At 55.8% G+C, this 7,226-nt stretch overlaps 1 long non-coding RNA gene across 1 annotated transcript; it reads left to right on the forward strand.

Annotated features, from left to right (window-relative positions):
• Positions 1–3,307: 3,307 nt before the first annotated feature.
• LOC135314172 (uncharacterized) lies at positions 3,308–6,779 on the forward strand. The gene is made up of 3 exons (XR_010373625.1): positions 3,308–3,425; positions 5,252–5,360; positions 6,017–6,779. It is a non-coding gene; the product is annotated as an uncharacterized LOC135314172 (long non-coding RNA).
• Positions 6,780–7,226: the final 447 nt, after the last annotated feature.

A 7,226-nucleotide genomic window follows, 5' to 3' on the forward strand; every position in this document is an offset into this window, starting at 1 on the left:
CATGCAGGAGCCCACCCGTGGCACAGCACCAAGCCCGCACCCCGGGAGATGACACAGGACACCCTGCATTTCCCCTCTGCATCGACAAACCCCTCCGAGGAGGCGAACAGGTTTTTGTTTACAGCTTGAATCTGCTCCTTGCTGTGCCTCATCCAAGAGCTGGTTTCAAATGGAATAGAACATCACTCCGGGAGGAGGCTACGCAAACCCTGAGGCTAAATCAAAACGTTTCTTGGAAGGTGATGCTGCAGCAGAAGGGGATCCTCTGCTATGAGAGACAATATGTTTGTGCAGCCATGGCCTCCTCTTCCCGGGGCTCCCTTCTCACCCCACAAACAGAGCAACAGGTTCGGGTTGGTTTTTGTGCTGAGCAGTTACACAGAATCACAGAACTGCAGTTGCTCAACGCAGTCGAATTGAAGAACTGTAGAATCATTAAGGTTGGAAAAGACCTCCAGGGTCATCAAGTCCAACTGTCAACTCAACACCCCCAGGCCGCCTAAACCACGTCCTCAAGTGCCACGTCTGCACATTGTTTGAACCCCCCCAGGCACGGTGACTCCCCCACCTCTCTGGGCAGCCTGTGCCAACCCCTGGCCCCTCTGTTGGTGAAGAAATCTTTCCTAATCTCCAACCTAAACCTCCCCTGACGCAGCTTGAGGCTGTTCCCTCTCGTCCCATCACTGGTGCCTTGGGAGCAGAGACCAGCCCCCCCCTCACTCCAGCCCCTCTCAGGCAGCTGCAGAGAGCGAGAAGGGCTCCCCGCAGCCCCCCCTTCTCCAGGCTAAACCCCCCCAGCCCCCCCAGCCGCCCCCCAGCACACTTGTGCTCCAGACCCTGCCCCAGCCCCGCTGCCCTTCTCTGGACACGCTCTGGCCCCTCCAGGCCCTTCTTGTCCCGAGGGGCCCAAACCTGAGCCCAGCACTCGAGGTGGGGCCTCCCCAGTGCCGAGCACAGGGGCCCCATCCCTGCCCGGCTCCTGCTGGCCACACCAGTGCTGACACAAGAACCACATTCCGGTTTGCTGAGGCACCCCAGGACCCAGTCACACTCCCCGAGCTCCCACCAGTCCAACCCCAGCTGCTCATTAAAAGCCCAGTAGCCCATTAAGGGTTACTGCAGGGCTCTGCTGCAGCTCCCCTCTTTGGGGAGGGCTGACCGGCCGTGGGTTGGTCTGCTCCGAGGAGCTGCTGGGTTCCTCCGGGACCTGCTCGGCACCCTTAACCCCACAAGCACTCACGTGGGCACCCCACCACCCCGGAGCCCTCAGACAAACCAGGGACAGGGCCTTACAAGCCAAAAAAGGAGAGAATAAGCAAAACCCTGTAGTACAAAGCAGAACTTGGTGGTTTGAGCTTAAAGGTCAGGGGCTGGTTCATAAATTAAACCTGAAGCTGTGCTCCGGGGTCCCCACGAAGCCTCGTCCCGCTCCCGGGAGCGCCGGCGTGGCCGACAGGGGCTCCAGCGGGGGATGCCAAAGAGAAGAGCTATTAGTTTAATTAAGTTAAATTATCCACCGGGGCTGAAGGGGCCGTTCTGGGCTTAGGTGTTCCCACCCCGTGCCTGCCTGCTGCCTACCTCCTGCCCCAAGGGCTCGCAGCCGGGACACGCCGGCAGGGGGCGCCCGAGAGCGCCGGGCTGAGCCGGGCCCAGCTGAGCCCGGTTGAGCTGAGCCTGGCTGAGCCGAGCTTGGCTGAGCTGGGCCAGGTGGGGGAAGCTCTGCCCTGCTCCACCCCCGCATCCCCCTTGCAGCGTCTGACCCTCCCTACACCCCGCAGTGCCAGCGGGCGGTGGGACCTGGTGCAGCCCCCCCGGCACGGGGCCAGGGCTCCGATGCACTGACAGGCCCTGCTGAGCTCAGTTCTGCTCCTTCCTTATTCATCAGGGCATTGCTGCACTTGCCACCCGAGTTAATTTGGTTTCCTTGACCCGCATCGGCTCTGCTGAGCCCCATGCGTCGTTAACCGTGGCCATCGTGCCAGCTAACGAGGGACTCAGCCGACGCAGAGATGCTGTGTCATTCCATTCCCACCGGGGTGGCTTGGTTTTTCCGTGGCTGGTCCCCCGTTGGAGCCCAAAACGCCCAACGATCTCACGCGACGGGGCGCTGCGGATGAGATGCTTCGGGGGGAGACGCAGCATCATGTCCTCCCCGCTTTTCATTTCCACACTGTACACCGGGGCTGCACCGGGCACGTGTGGGTGCCAAAACCCCCGCGGCGAGCACGGTGCTGCCTAGGCGTGCGCTGGACCGGCACCGCGGACCGGGACGAAATGGGGTGAGCAAAGGGTCGTTTGGGCACCAGCAGCCCCGTCCTCAGAGCCACGAGCTCCCTGCAGCACGGCCCGTCGCAGCCGCAGAGTGGCTGATGCCGGTTTATTTTTAATACTTAATGAGATAAAAGGTTGGAATTGCTTTTAAGCCTTAAATTGCCGTAGCCCTTTTTATCTTTAAAAACCACGACAAGCAGTTTTGGAGGGGATTTTTTTTTTTTTTTTAAAGTTTGTTATAATGATTCCTGGTAGCTATTATGTTGGAAATAAGGCTCTTTCAAAGACTGTTGGGATACATTAAATGTTTCATTTTTCAGTCTCCGTTTCTTTGTTTTTGATCTCCATTCAGATTGATTAAAGACACTGACTGCTCAATTTTGATTAAATCCTAAATCATAACTGGCTTACAAAACAACTGTGAAAGCTGACATTTATGAAGTTCAGTAAACTAGTTGTAAGAACAGGAGTGCGAGATGGAAAAAAATAATAAAATTCCTTTCCAAACAAACATCAGTTGACAGCAAACAGATGGTTAGAGGCTCTTACTTGTAAACTGGAAAAATTAAGATTTGGCAGGTTCTGTTAAAAAATAGTTACAAAACATCTTAAAGTTTTCCCCTTCATATCCTGGTGTTGCTCTGGGCATCGTTTCAATATTTTCATAGGCTACTGCACGGAAAAGGTTCTGAATACATGAAAGCAGCTGGCATAAAAGGGCTTAGAACTACTAGTTAAGATTTATAGGAAGCAAGGCTGCCAGCATCCCAAAGATGCAGTATTTAAAACCCAGCTTCTCAGCCCACCAATAAATCACTATAAGTTAGCAGCGTAGCTGGGGTTTCATCTCCAAAGGTGCGAGAGAAGTGGGTAAAACGTAACCTTGGTAGATTTTTCCATATTTGTTGACTTACCCCGTGATAATGTTAAGCTAATGTTTCTTGGGCAAAGCGCAGCCGCATAAAATTAAACCTCTCACTGACACAGGTTCCCCCACAGGAGGGGAATTCAGCCAGAGACCTGCATCTTGCAGACAAACATTTCCTCTTCTGAGCCGCGAGGGAAAATAAAAGGTCGAGGGAAACACAGGACGAACGTCCCGAATCCCGTAGGGATGCAGCGCGGGGGAATTGCCGTGCCGAGACCCTTTGCCGGTGGGTTTGGCAGCGTGACCTAGACCTGCTTGTGATTGTGGCCATTGCAACACCCCTCGGCGGCGCGCCAGCCCCGCGTAACGGGGGGTCAGCACCCCCATGCACGCCCCGCAGCTGCAGCACCCAGGCTGTGCTCGGATCAGGGCAGCAGCGTGCAGGGTGCTCCCACCAAACCTCCCTGTGTGGTGGCTTGAGCGGGTCCCTGCAGCCGGGTTGCAGGGGCCACCCAAAACCCGGGCGGCAGCTCGGAGCCGTGCCCTGGCCGTGCTGCCCCGGCGGCCGGCGGCTCCGGCTCTCGGCAGCCCCGCGGCGTGCCGGCAGCAGCCCCTTCTCCAGGGTTAACAAGCGAACCGCTCCGTCTTTGCCGGAGAGTCAATGGGGCCTTGTCTGCAACCTGAATTACTGGCCTGCAAACAATCATTTCAGAGGCAGCATCCAAGTCCAGTTCCTCCCCTTTTCTCCCTCCCCCTTGCACCGAAACAGCCACCGAAACCGTTTGCAAACTGTTTGCAATTGCTCTGGGCGCAAACACAAGATTTCACTGGGTCGTGCAGCCGCTCCCCGCGAGCCGAGGGCTGCTGGGGAGCGAGAGCCTCGCTCGGCTGGCGTCGCTTAGCCCACGCGGAGCAGAAATATACTCGCGGGCTGAAAACAATTTTAATTTTAAGATCAAAGGGAGTCGGAGGAAGGAGGGAGAGTCGGGTCCAGGAGAGGGCCCGGCATGTGTCTCTCCTTTTTAATGAGCTGCAGCAGTTGCAGGAGCTGAGCAGCCGCCGGACTCCGCGCCCGGAGCCATTGCAGCGCCGCGGAGCCGCAAGCAACGCACGGCCCGGGCGAGCGGCTGCAGCAAGGCGCGCAGGGCCGCCGCAGACCCCGCCAAGGAGACCAAGGCTGCGGCGTTAGTTCAGGCGCTGTTTAAAAGATGCTGTGGGTGTGAGAGCCCAAAGCTCCCCTGAACGCCAGGCAGCAGGTTTGCAGGCCCTGCGGGTGCGACGCCGGTGGGTGCCAATTCACCAGGCTCCCCGCAGAGCCCATGCAGGAGCACGGCCACCCCAGACCAGTGCCAGAAATCACCCACTGGCACGGCTCACCTCCTTCCGCTGAGTCTGTGGGACACGGCGGTGCACGTGCTGCTTACCTAGCAGTGCCGAGCCTATTTTTTTTCCCCATAAATGCAAGCGTGTACCGTGTTCTCCCAGGATGTGAGATGCCCGTGTGAAGCTTCTTCCAGTGCAATTGCCACATTTCTTCTTTTCTGTAAGAAAAGATCCCTGGAGAACTGGGGCTTCATTGCCTCTGCTTCCTTCCCAGGCAAGGCTTGCTGTAAGGAGATGCAGAAACATGTTAGAGAGAGAAGAAAACACACAGGCAAACATTTCTGAACCTCATAGCACTGCTTTGATCCTCGTTTCATCTCTGGGTCAAGCTGTCTTTCGGCAGAACCTGGTTTATCATTCGTACATCTAAATCCCTGGAAAAGAAACCCCATCTCATGAGATGTTGAAAACTCTGTTCAACAGCATGCTAAAAATAATCTCCTCCAGGGAGCAATCCTGCTCTGCCCTGGAGGGAAATGGAAAGATGATTTAATAGGTCTTTTCCATCTCTGGTTCCTGTAATTCTGCAGAAAACGGAGCCTGAGTCTGCTGTTTACTTTTCTGGATATGCAAAACTCGTCTCTGCAGGTCTCCATCCCAGCCTTCCCGAACAGAAATACTGACTGCCTCGCTGTAGTCCAGCTTTGCAAGTGCCTCGGATTTCTCCTTTTTTAAAATAAATCTTTCTCTGATACAGTTTTTTTCCTTCCTCCCTCTGCTCCTTTGAAGGAATTCTCAGACAAACACTGGCTGTTTCCAAGGGACTGCCTCGAGTTGCCATCTTTTCTTCCTGGGAAGAATCCTCTTCCCTGTGTGCTGAGCAGAGATAATAAATCAGGTGAGCAGGAATGCGCCAGCCCCAGGCCAGCACAGCTCTCGATGACTCCTCCGACCGGAGGGGAAAGAGCCTGGGAGGTTTATTCAGCAGCCGTCTGGCTGCGCTGGTGATGCACTTCATGGCACTTGAGCTGGCGGATGGGAGACCGGTTGCTATTTCTTAAAAAAAACCACCCAACAACAAAACCAACAAATGTCAAGTGCATTTATAACCATGTCTCCAACACCGCTGGCTTGGTGGGAGATGAAGGTTTTTCCCTTGGAGCCACGGCCACCAGCTTGGCCAGGGCTTCCCTGCGAGGGACACCAGTCACAAACTGGGGCCGTCTCTGTGCTGGGGACCCGGCAGGAGAAGCATCGCAGCCCCTGGGCAGGCAGAGGGTTGGGCAGAGCACATCGCTGGGATGCTTGTGCAGCCCTGGAGCTCGCTGGCTGCATCCTGCTACGTCTGGGCCATGCGTGAGCGTGAACAGGGCAGCAGGGACCGGCCAGATCATCACCAAATCGCAGCCAGCCGGCCACCTGGGCCAGCTGCGTCCAAGCCGCAGCATTACCCAGCATCCTTCCGCTCCGTTCCCCATCCAAATTCCCATTCGTTCTTTGTTTTCTGCATTTTGCTTTTTTTTTTTTTTAATTTATTTTAATTTTTTCCTACAGCCTGTTGTGGTTTTTCTGCCTGCATAAACCCAGAATTGGCCTCCTGTGACCCCCGAGGAGCCGGGGCCGGCGCTTCCAGCTCGGAGCGGCGCAGGCGGGTGGCTCAGCTAATGCCCCCGCTGCTGGTTTGGCTCAGCCCTCCGCCGGCGCGGCCGCTGGACCGCAGCGCGGCAGCAGATGCTCGATGCCCTGCAGTTAGATGCCCTTCCAGTTGACAAGACCAACCGCGATGGCGCAGCGCCGATGGCCCAGCAGGTTGCCCAGAAGTCCGCGATGGTCTCAGCAACGCAACCCAAGCTGCAGTTCCCCTCCACAGCCAGCCTGCCAGCCCTCGGGGCTGCTCTTCGCTCCACACCCGCCCCACAGCCTTTTCCAGCATCTCCCCCATGTGTTTTCCTTTCCTCTGCCTGTTCCGCGATGTGATTTACAGCCGGCGTGCGGCTGCTCCCCTCTGGGCTGTGCCGCTGCCGTGCCCCGTGCGGCAGCGTCCTTAAGCCTGGTGGCCCTCGGTGCCCCCTCCTCAAGGTGTTTTGCGGTAGGGGTGGGTGAGGAAGGCTGTGCCGCTGGCCGTTGTTTTGCCCTGCCTATAGATAATTAGAAATGCCACCGTTATGCAGCCTTTAATTAATTGACAGGAAAGAAAAGAAAGCTGGGTTGCCCTGAAGGAACTTATCACAGATATTAAAATGGTATCAAAGAAGTTCTGCAGCTCTTTAAAGGGTGCTTTAAATTATGGGACCAAGCCCAGAGTGGGAAAAATGAGGTTCCTGCCTGGGAAGTGACGGTACCAGAGCAGCCGTGGCACATGCAGTGGGGCAGCTGTGGGTTAACTGGGGCTGCTGGTGGCACACCGCTCACCTCCAGCCAGGAACGGGCATGTAGGGCTTCATTCTTCTCTGAAAGCCTCTTGGAGCCTGGCTGTAAGTACTTTCCCGTTTTCAGGCAAGGAAACAAGCCCGAGCCCTGAGCCCACCCTACACTACAATCCAATTATCCATCCAAGAGCAGAAAATCACAGATGGTTTTGCATGGATTTTCTGAAGGAGCGATACTCCAAATGCTGTTATCTGGGGAACCGTAACAAAATGTACACGGGCACTTATAACTGCAGCATCTGGAAGGAACGGATAAAAATCTACTTATGTGCACAGGCAAAATTTCCAAGAGCAAGAGTGCTTCTGCAATTCATCGCCTGAATAGGAAACAGAGC

The sequence above is a fragment of the Phalacrocorax carbo genome, chromosome 7 (assembly GCF_963921805.1).
Source record: "Phalacrocorax carbo chromosome 7, bPhaCar2.1, whole genome shotgun sequence".
NCBI classification, from domain to species: Eukaryota; Metazoa; Chordata; class Aves; order Suliformes; family Phalacrocoracidae; genus Phalacrocorax; species Phalacrocorax carbo.